The sequence below is a fragment of the Sminthopsis crassicaudata genome, chromosome 1, assembly GCF_048593235.1.
Source record: "Sminthopsis crassicaudata isolate SCR6 chromosome 1, ASM4859323v1, whole genome shotgun sequence".
Lineage (NCBI taxonomy): Eukaryota > Metazoa > Chordata > Mammalia > Dasyuromorphia > Dasyuridae > Sminthopsis > Sminthopsis crassicaudata.
In genome coordinates, this window is record NC_133617.1 from 268,280,976 (window position 1) to 268,291,676 (window position 10,701).

Here is a 10,701-nt window from a genome sequence, read left to right on the forward strand (position 1 = left end):
CTTTCTCTAGTTTTTTCTTAGTGTACCATCCCTAATGCCTTCTTCTCCACCTTCCCCCCCCCCCCAAGTAAGACCAGGTCATAAGCTATGAATCTTTATCTCTCAAAAAAATGTTAAGAAAGTAGTAGAAACTCTAATCTGGGAAGCAACAGATTGGCAACCATTGTCAGATGAACTGTAACAATTGCAGTGCTATTACTTTTATGATTACAAGAGTGGATAGAATGCCAAACCTAAAGTTAGAGGGACCTAAATTCCAATCTGGACTCAGAAACTTACTGGTTTTATGACCTTAGGCAAGACCCTCTTTGTCTCAGTTTCCTCATCCACTCCAGTATCTTTGTCAAGAAAATCCCACAATAGAGTCACAAAAAGTCAGACATGACAAATCGATAAAACAACATCAGCTTGGCATCTGGAATCAGAAAGACCTGAATTTAAATCTGTCCTAAATATTCACTATCTATGTTAATTCTGTATATGTCCCTTAACCTCTGTTTGCTTTTCCTCATCTATAAATGAGGATGATAATTGCACTTACCTTTTAGGGCTATCATGAGGATAATGAGATAATTTTTGTAAAGTACTTTGCAAACCTTAAAATATATAAATGCTTGCTATTCAACTCTTTTTATGGTGGCAAAGATTTGGAAACAGAGGAGGTGCCCATTGGTGAATGGCTGAGTTAATTGTGGTTGTGCAGGAGTACTGTTGTATTGTAAGAAAAGATCAAGGGGATAGTTTCAGAAAAATCTGGGAAGCTTTTTTTTTTCCTGAGGCAATTGGGGTTAAGTGACTTGCCCAGGGTCACACAGCCAGGAAGTGTTAAGTGTCTGAGACCACATTTGAACTCAATCCTCCTGACTTCAGAGCTCTGGACTCTATGCCATCTAGCTGCCCCCTGGAAAGCTTTTGATGAATTGAACAGAACTAGAAGAACATTGTACACAGTAACAATGATTTTTAAAGAATGATCAACTGTGAAAAACTTAGCTACTTTGATCAATACAATGATGCAAGACAGTTCCAAAGCATTCATGATGAAAAATGCATTCCTTTTTGTGAGAAATATTGAAAAGTTGGTTGCAGGCTTCCAGGTAGTGTAGGATAGGGATACCACTGACCAAGAGGTTTTCAGAATGTGAGAGGTTAAGGAAGGTTAAGATTCCACAGAACAATTAAGTGATCAATAGAAGCCTTGAACAAACAAGGAATTGGAGAGTAGGAAGGCACAGGTGGATTCAGCCAATCACGAAGATTAGTCCCTCCATGAAAAGAAAACCAAAAGGCAGCATTTATTTTTTTCTCTTGTGGAGAGACTTTTTGTTTCTCCAAAGCTTTTCTAGAAGAACTATAAGAACTAGAATTAATTGAAAGAGTGGAGCAGAGTTCCCTCTTCTCATTAAAAAGCAGCAGTCATGGATTTCAGTTGATTGAGAATCTGATAAGGTTCAGTCATGTCTTTTTCTTAATTTTTTTATTAAAGTTTTTAATTTACAAAACATGCATGGGTAATTTTTCATCACTGACCCCTGCAAAACATTTTGTTCCCAAATGTTCTCCTTCTTCCCCCCACCCCCTCCCCTAGTTGGCAAGGTAGTCCAATACATGTTAAATATGTTAAAATATATGTTAAATCAATTATATGTATACATATTTATACAATTATCTTGCTGCACAAGAAAAATCAGATCAAAAAGGAAGAAGGAAAAACTGAGAAAGAAAGCAAAATGCAAGAAAACAACAACAGAGAGAGTGAGAATGCTATATTGTGGTCTACACTCAGTTCCCATGGTCCTCTCTCTGGTTGTAGAGGGCTCTTTTCATCACTGAACAAGTGGCATTGGTTTGAGTAATCTCATCTGAAAGGTAAACTATCTTATGTTCTTCTAATTTGTTTACAAAATCATTCTTTATGTCTAGATCATGAATCCATTTAGACCTTATCTTGGCATATAGTGTTAGGTATACTTCGATGCCTAGTTTCTACCATACTAGTTTCCAAATTTCCCAGCAGTTTTTGCCAAATAGTAAATTCTTATCCCAAAAGCTAGGGTCTTTGGGTGTGTCAAATACTGTAGTTATTGACTATTTTGTCCTGTGGACCTAACCTATTCCACTGATCAAGTAAGTACTCTATTTCTTAGCCAGTACCAAATGGTTTTGATGATCACTGATTTATAATATAGTTTTAGATCTGGTACAGCTAGGCCACCTTCATTTGTTTTTCTTTTCATTAATTCCCTTGAAATTCTTGACTTTTGTTCTTCCAGATGAATTTTGTCATTATTTTTTCTAGGTCATTAAAACAGTTTTTTGGGAGTCTAATTGGTATGGCACTAAATAAATAGATTAGTTTAGGCAGTATTGTCATCTTTATTATATTCTCTTAATCTATCCAAGAACACTTGGCTCTTGATATTTTTCCAATTGTTTTGATCTGACTTTATTTGTGTGGAAAGTGTTTTGTAGTTTCGCTTATATAATTCCTGGCCCTCCCTTGGCAGATAGATTCCCAAATATTTTATCATATGGACAGTTATTATAAATAGAATTTCTCTTTGTATCTCTTGCTATTGAATTTTGTTAGTGATGTATAAAAATGCTAATGATTTACGTGGATTTATTTTGTATCCTGAAACTTTGCTAAAGTTGTGGATTACTTCTAATAGTTTTTTAGTTGATTCTCTAGATTTCTCTAAGTATGCCATCATATCATCTGCAAAGTTTCCTCATTACCTACTCTAATTCCTTTAATCTCTTTTTCTTCTCTTATTGCCAAAATAGCATTTCTAAAACAATATTGAATAGTAATGGTGATAGTGAGCAACCTTGTTTCACCTCTGATCTTATTGGAAATGGTTCCAGTTTATCTCCATTACATATGATGCTTGCTGATGGTTCTAAATAGATGCTACTGACTGTTGTAAGGAAAAGTCCATTTATTTCTATACTCTTTAGTGTTTTTAATAGGAATGGATGTTGGATTTTATCAAATAATTTTTCTGCAACTATTGAGATAATCATATGGTTTTTGTTAGTTTGGTTATTGACATAATCAATTATGCTAATAGTTTTTCTAATATTGAACCAGCCCTGCATTCCTGGCATAAACCATCATGGTGTATTATCCTGGGGATGATTTTTTTGTAATCTCTTTGCTAATATTTTATTTAAGATTTTGCATCAATATTCATTAGGAAGATTGATCTATAATTTTCTTTATCTGTTTTCAACCTCCCTGGTTTAGGTATCAGTACCATGTCTGTGTCATAAAAGAAATTTGGTAGGAATCCTTTATTCCTTATTTTTTCAAATAGTTTATATAGTATTGAAGTTAATTGTTCTTTAAATGTTTGGTAGAATTCACATGTAAATCCATCTGGTCCTAGGGATTTTTTCTTAGGGAGTTGATTAATAGCTTGTTCTATTTCTTTTTCTAAAATGGGACTGTTTAAGTAATTTATTTCTTCGTCTGTTAATTTTGGGACTTTGGTGGCTTAACTGGCCAAGACTATATGATAAAAGTTAAGGTGAGTTGTATTAGCAGAACACAGTTCAGTAGAATTTCATCTGACACAGGCTAAGAGTCTAGTAGTTATCTACCATGTAGTCTTGCAGTATCTATGTATTCAGTAGAATGGCGCTATGACTTACCAGGATTTTATTTTTTATGTGTATGTATGGGAGTAGCCTTTCTTATTTTTGTCATTTTACTTAATGTTTGTGATTTGTTCTATTTGTGTGAACACATTGTTGTTGGAGGCTCATGAACTTTTCAGCTTTAGTAGATGAGTGCTGACAAATACCTTGAACTTGGGGTAACATTTCTGGGAAGCACCTATCCGATGTGTTTAAGAATGCTTTTAGGCACAAGAGGAGGGTGTGGGAATCATAAATTTAGAGGTGAAATTGATAGAAGTCATCAACTTTAAGCCTGTCACTTTACAGATGAGGCTCAGAGAGGTAAAGTAATTAGCCTAAGTTTAAAGTGACCAGCAGCTAAGCTGAATTCAAATCTAGGTGCTATGATTCCATATTTATATTATGTTCCTTTGTAGCACTCTATGGGACTTTTAGGAAACTTAGGATATTGATCCACCTAGATAAGAGGCATTTTCATTCCTCTCTCCAATTTCCAGGCTGCAAATTATTGTATTTTTATTTGGATTTTGTAAAATTACAAACCAGGGCATCATTTCTTCTGATAATATTTATTAACTGAAATCAAAAGCATACAATGTAAAAAAAAAAAAGCTCCAACACCCTGAAAAGTTGGTTTTTAAGTATGAAATAGTAGAGCTAGACCTTTAGAAAGGATTGTTGGGATGAATGTCTCTCACATGTTAGGAACAACAACCTAGTTAAACAAGAAATTTTATTTTCATGAATGATAGATTTATTGTTATTGATTGTCTGGTTGAGTTTTTATAATTAACCATTCATAGTCCTAAATTTCTATTTTCTTTTAAATTTGTTCAAACAATTTTCATTTTTCTAACTCTATGAAAAATCAAAATAAAGGAGGGAGAGCTTCATCATTATGCTCATAAACACATTCATTGAGTAAGACTATTGGTACTTCTAAAAAGTATTTAAGATAAAACCAAGACAAAATGTGAAATCAGTTCTGGGGCCTAAATTTTAGGGGCAGCTAGTGTGGCATAGAAGATAAAACTCTAGGTGTGGAATCAAGAAGACTTTATGTTTCTAATCTGCACTGGCATATGGCATGTGCTATTTATAAAGTGTTATATAAATTTTGATTATTATTATTTTCTTAATAATTTTTTTATATCTTATATCTTTATATTTTAGTCCTAACACTTTTGGTGAATGTCTGTTTATACCTATATATTTGAACTTGGAAAGCTGAATAGTGTGTCTCAAGGCTTACAGTGTTAGTGTACATTTCTAGTTTTAGTTGATTTGACTAGTCTTTATTGAGTCACTGTACCCTAAGTGTTTTTCTAATTCTGCCTTAAATCATTCAAGTTTGGTAATCTTTCCTAAGTCCGTAATGCAAAAACAATAACAACAAAAATCCAGTATTTCTCCAAAAACACAAAACAGTCTTTACAGGAAGACAGATATTTTTTTGTAGGGCTCTTGTTAGAGCTCTTGAGCCTTTAGAGTAAGGACACAGATAAATGTGCCCTGTCTCTAGTTACAAAAAAAAAAAAAAAAAAAACTTGGATGTGCTAAGAAATCATTGCAGTTGGCAGAACTGTGGCAGAATTGGACAGGCTAAAAGATTTGGTAGGTCTCATTCACCATGGCTAATGAAGAGAAAGTTGAACCATAAATATTTCTGTGTCAGTTTTGATCCTTGGAAATGACATAAGGTACATTGGGCCCCCTGGTTCTTTGGGATCAAATCCCATCATTTCTAACTTTGGACGCATAGTTACATTTTTCTTGTGAAATTCTTTTTTCTCTTCTTTCTTTCCTTCCTCCTTCATATCCATTCATCTTTTTTTCTTTTTCTTCTTTCCTTCCTTCCTTCTTTCCTTCCTTCCTTCCTTCCTTCCTTCCTTCCTTCCTTCCTTCCTTCCTTCCTTCCTTCCTTCCTTCCTTCCTTCCTTCCTCCTTCATATCCATTCATCCTTTTTTCCTTTTCTTCCTTCCTTCCTCCTTCATATTCATTTATCCTTCCTTCCTTCCTTCCTTCCTTCCTTCCTTCCTTCCTTCCTTCCTTCCTTCCTTCCTTCCTTCCTTCCTTCCTTCCTTCCTCCCTTCTTCTCTTCCTTTTCTTCCTTTCTCTCTCTCTTTCCTTTCCTCCTTCTTTCCCTCCATCCTTCCCTCTTCCCTCCCTCTATCTTTCTTCCCTCCTTTTTTTTTCTAGCTTTCTTTTTGGAAATTAGATTACTTTCTTGGCAATTAGATTTAAATGACTTGCCCAGGATCATACAGGTAATGTCTGAGATCAGGAAGATGAATCTTCCTGACTCCAGGCCCAGCAGTCTTCATGATGATGTTTCCTAGGAATTAACAAGGGGGTGAAGTGGTGTGAAGGAGATGATGATAATGATGATGATGATGTGATGATAGTAAAATTAAAACCAAGCAGAGCAGTTAAATTTGCCCATTTCCTTCAATAGATCCTTATATGTCACAGTTATAAGAATCTTCATCATCCTTGTTGTTCTTCCATAAATAATCTCTAATTCATTAGGGCCCTTAAACTGTAGTTTTCCAGAACTGAACACAGAACAGAGATGAAGTCTTACAAGGTCCATATGTAGTGAAATAATCCTCTTCTTATTTCTGGTCACATTTGCTTTTTGGCTTCCATATTAAACAACTTACTCACATTTGTGGTTCACTAAAAAAATCCCCAGATCTTTTTGAAAATAATCACACATATAGCATGAAGCAGATTTTTTTTGGTATCTAAGTGCAATATTTGTTCTTAACCCACCAAATCCATCAAGATCCTTTTGAATGCTGACCTTATATCTTTCATGGTGTTAGTTATCCCTTCCCACTGTGGATCATCAACAAATCAGATGAGTGGGGCACTTGTGGCAAAAAATTATGAACAAGACTGAACCAATGGGTTCAGTCCTTGAGGGTACTTACTATAGACCTTGGCATTGACCCATTAATACCTATTCTTTGAGTGTGAGCATCTAACCAGTTCTGAACTCAGCTGATTGTATTATGATCTAATCCTATATCTCCTATATCCTATATATCTATATCTATATCTGGCCTCAGACAGATTAGCTCCATGAGTTAACTTTATTTTTCTTAGTTTCCTCATCTGTAAAAAAAAGCTGCAGAAGGAAATGGCAAACCACTCCCGAATCTTTTCCAAGAAAACCCCAAATGGGGCCCCAAAGAGTTGGACATGATTGAAAAATTATGAATAACTAATGTAAACCCTGAAATAGGTTATTCCCAGGAATTGTTAAAATGAGCCCATCCTATTCCTTTATTAAACATAATCAGGTCACTTCTCCCAGACTATTGTATTTGTACAGAATGCCTAGAGTTGACAACAATCCAACCAATTCTAAATACTTTATGACTGCTGCTTTCCTTTTAAGATGTTTACCAAGTATCTCTTTAATGATCTGTTCTAAATTTTTTCCAAAAAAAAATCAATTTTATTGGCCTATAATTTTTAGACTCTGGTCTCTTCCCTTTTTTGGAAAATCAGGGTAACCTAAACTCTTATAAACATTTAGAATCTCTGTCTATCCCCATCTAAGATTAACTTCTATTTATTCTATATGTATGCTATTTATATAAATCTTGTCTCCTCCTACTTCCATTAGAATGTAAACTCTTTTCTTGTATTCCTAACTTTTACTTAGCACAGTACCAGGTATATAATAACCACTTGAATACTTGATTGTGTACATTTCTCCCTGTTTTTCTTCCTATGTATTCTCCCACAGATTTCCAAAGAGTATTTGAGAATAGTGGATACAGACTTGGAGTATGATAGTAGTAAGATACACACATGGTAACATCTGGCTAAAGGAACTCGCAACTCCAGTACTGCCCTTTCTTTTCTCCTCAAGTCCTTATAAAGCTCTCCATTTAGTGAAACCAATGTTCTGGGCTTCCCAAGGCTTGCTTTTCTCCACAGAAAAGAATTGCCAGGGTGTTTTCTCTCTCTCTCTCTCTCTCTCTCTCTCTCTCTCTCTCTCTCTCTCTCTCTCTCTCTCTCTCTCTCTCTCTCTCTCTCTCTCTCTCTCTCTCTCTCTCTCTTTCTCTCTCTCTCTCCTGTAGTGCTTTCTAGTTGACTTACATATCTAAATGAAAATAATAGATCCTTGACATACTGAGCTTTTAAAACATGAAGGGCCAGAAAAAAAAAATTAAGAAAATTTCTATCATCTTCCTTCTTCCCCATTACTGGGAAAAATTAGTAAATTCCCCAGTTTTATTCTCCGCATATAATTTCTAAGAATTATAAAGTAAGATTTTTTTGCATGAAATTTTCTACAATATTAGATCATTATAATTCCTAGATAATTTCTATATAGTGCCATGTAGTTACTAATATCTGGTGATTTTAGATTCTGTAGGTCACTGCTATTTTGACATCAAAAAAAAGGATTTAATGTCTTCTTGTGGTCATTTTCAAGTTGGCTTTTGATCTAAAGGTTGGTGGCTGTGTTTTAGATTTGTTGACTAGGTCTTAGTCTTAGAAGAAATAATTTATTTTTTACCAAGATATGAAATAAACAAAGTTATTTCCCCCTTTGTCCAGTAGTCTCAGAATAAAGATAAACAGAAGGAAATTGAAAAGAAATTGTAACATTACACATCTTATTCATATCATCTTGAGATTCGTAAAGGACTTGCAATAAATAATTTATTTAAAGTTATTTATTTATTAAAGTAATTATTAAAGTTAAGAATAATCATTACTAATAAATATTACATTATTTAAAAGTAAAAAATATATTTTTTCCAAATTCAAAATATTATTTTAGTATATAGGTATAAATATATACACTTATACATTTACTTATTTACACATCCATCCATATGGATGTGTACCAATGATTTCATTGAGGTACTAAAACTCCAGGGAAGAAATCGACCTTACAAGTTCTCAAATGTAAATGTAAAAACTTAAATTGACAACTATTCTACATTGTCATCATTTGTCCTTTATTTTTAGAGGACCAATGTCATCATGAGGTGATACCTTGACTTAAGTGAGGCAGAGTTGCACAAAAGTATTAATCTCACTCTCTCTCTTCCAGAGTCATCAAAGTCCAGTGATAAGACAACAGTCAAGATGGCTGGCGATGGTCTAGGATGCAGTGGATGACTTTGGTGTCCTTGGTGCCAGATCAAGCTCTAAGCATTTCACAATGCCAGCTTCATCTGCCTTCAGGGCCATTGGAACAAATTATTCTCCTTCACCCATTCTACAGGGATAACTCTTTACATGCTTGGGGTAGACACCTTCCATCTCACCAAAGAGTCTGAGCTCTATCTGTTAGCCTCAACTTGGTTTAGCACATTTGCCAAGCTGATGTTTATCAGGTTTTGACTGCTGACCATGCTGCAGCTTCTTAGAACTAGAGTGAGAGTTAAATGCCAGATAGCCACCAAAGGTGGATGAGTAGCCCTAAAAGGGCTCAGTGAGTTCTCACACCAGATATAGCACTACCTCCAGAATATACTCCACACACAATAATTTATGCCATTTGAGAGTTCCTCAGGGCAACTAAGGAACTTGCTGAGGGAGACTCAATCAGAAGCCAGTATTCATCAGAAGAGGGGAGTGAAATGACTCCAAGAAATGTGAGACCCACTCCTGAAAAAGAAGTCAAAGCTAGGTATAATTGATATGGAACTTTCTGCCTAGAGACAATAATTGAAGCTATGGGACTGAATAAAATCTTTAAGGGAGAGGACCAAGGATAAAGCCCTCTAAATTTAGAGGATGGAAATAAGATAAAATATTAAGAAGGAAAGAAGGAAAATAGCAGGAGAAATTGAGAATTCAGAACAGAAAAATGGAAGACAATGTCAAATATTACAAAGAGAATAATAATAATTTTCATTCATATAGTACTTTAAAGTTTACAGAAGTACTGTACAAGAATCTCTTCTATTTCTCCCTATTCAATTTTCTTTTCTTTTCTTTTTTATTCTGGACAATTTTCTAATATGCAAAGATCTTTTTGAAACCTGATTATGCAATCCAATGTTTTGGATTTTTGTTATTTCAGAGTTTAATAAACTGCCAACTTAAAAAAAAGAAATGACTCCAAGAGCAGTTCTTTATCTCCTGTAACATTCTCCATTATTTTCTTAATGTATAATAATTATAACTAAACTTCTATGAATCCAATATTTAGGAGCAAAAAATCCTTCCCAATCTCAGTGGTGAAATAAAAAAGCACATTAAAGTGGTTCATTACAATCTGATTTTTTGGAACTGTTTTGTATCTATATATCTCTGCATGCATGCACATGCATACATATGTATCTAACTCTCTAATTATTATCTATCATTTATCTGTCTGGCAGCCTATGTTTTTTCTTAATAAAATAGTAGCCCCTGTATAGCCAACAGTAAACAATTGAGGGGAGCAGTGTTCCCACAGGTTATACATGATATGCCATAATTGACAGGTTCACACATGGAAGGAAAAGATAACTGATTGGGTGAAACTACCTATGAAAAGCTAGTTATTTTGCAGGAACACAAGTGTGAGGGAAGTGAGAGGAGCTAAGAGAGGCAAAAAAGAAGAAAACTAGTGAGAAAAAAAAGAGAGAGAGAACTCTCAATGTGTAGGGGTGCCAGTAAAAGGGGTGGTTATCTGAAATAGTGATACAAAGGAGTAACATAGAAGGAGTGAGAATCAGACATTCTGATGGCATGGAAGAAAATCAGTGAAGAACGAATAGGATAGAACTCTGTAGTCTGGGGGAGTAAATACTGTCAAATTAGATATGCATTTTTGAATGCTTTTAGGATGGCTCAACTCATCCTTGAATGTAGGAAGTATCCTGGAGATAATTAAGAAATCCTTTGTGGGTACAAATGAGGAGGACTGCAATGAAGACTATGCTAAAGAGTAGGCAAATGACTCTTCTCAGCATTTTCCATCCCAAAGCCCTCCTTCTACAACATCAGCATAACATCAAAGGTTATTATGTTGTTTTCAGATAAGTATAGGGAAAGAGCATTTCCAAGTTTGAATGTTGACTTTGACTCTT

At 34.7% G+C, this 10,701-nt stretch overlaps 1 long non-coding RNA gene across 1 annotated transcript in view; it reads left to right on the forward strand.

The window, feature by feature from the left end:
- LOC141549323 (uncharacterized) overlaps positions 1 to 9,976 on the forward strand; it is a 100,410-nt gene extending 90,434 nt beyond the window's left edge. Inside the window, exon 7 of the long non-coding RNA XR_012484327.1 lies at positions 8,730 to 9,976. This is a non-coding gene — a long non-coding RNA (uncharacterized LOC141549323). The remainder of the gene's footprint in view (positions 1 to 8,729) is intronic.
- The last annotated feature ends 725 nt before the right edge of the window (positions 9,977 to 10,701 follow it).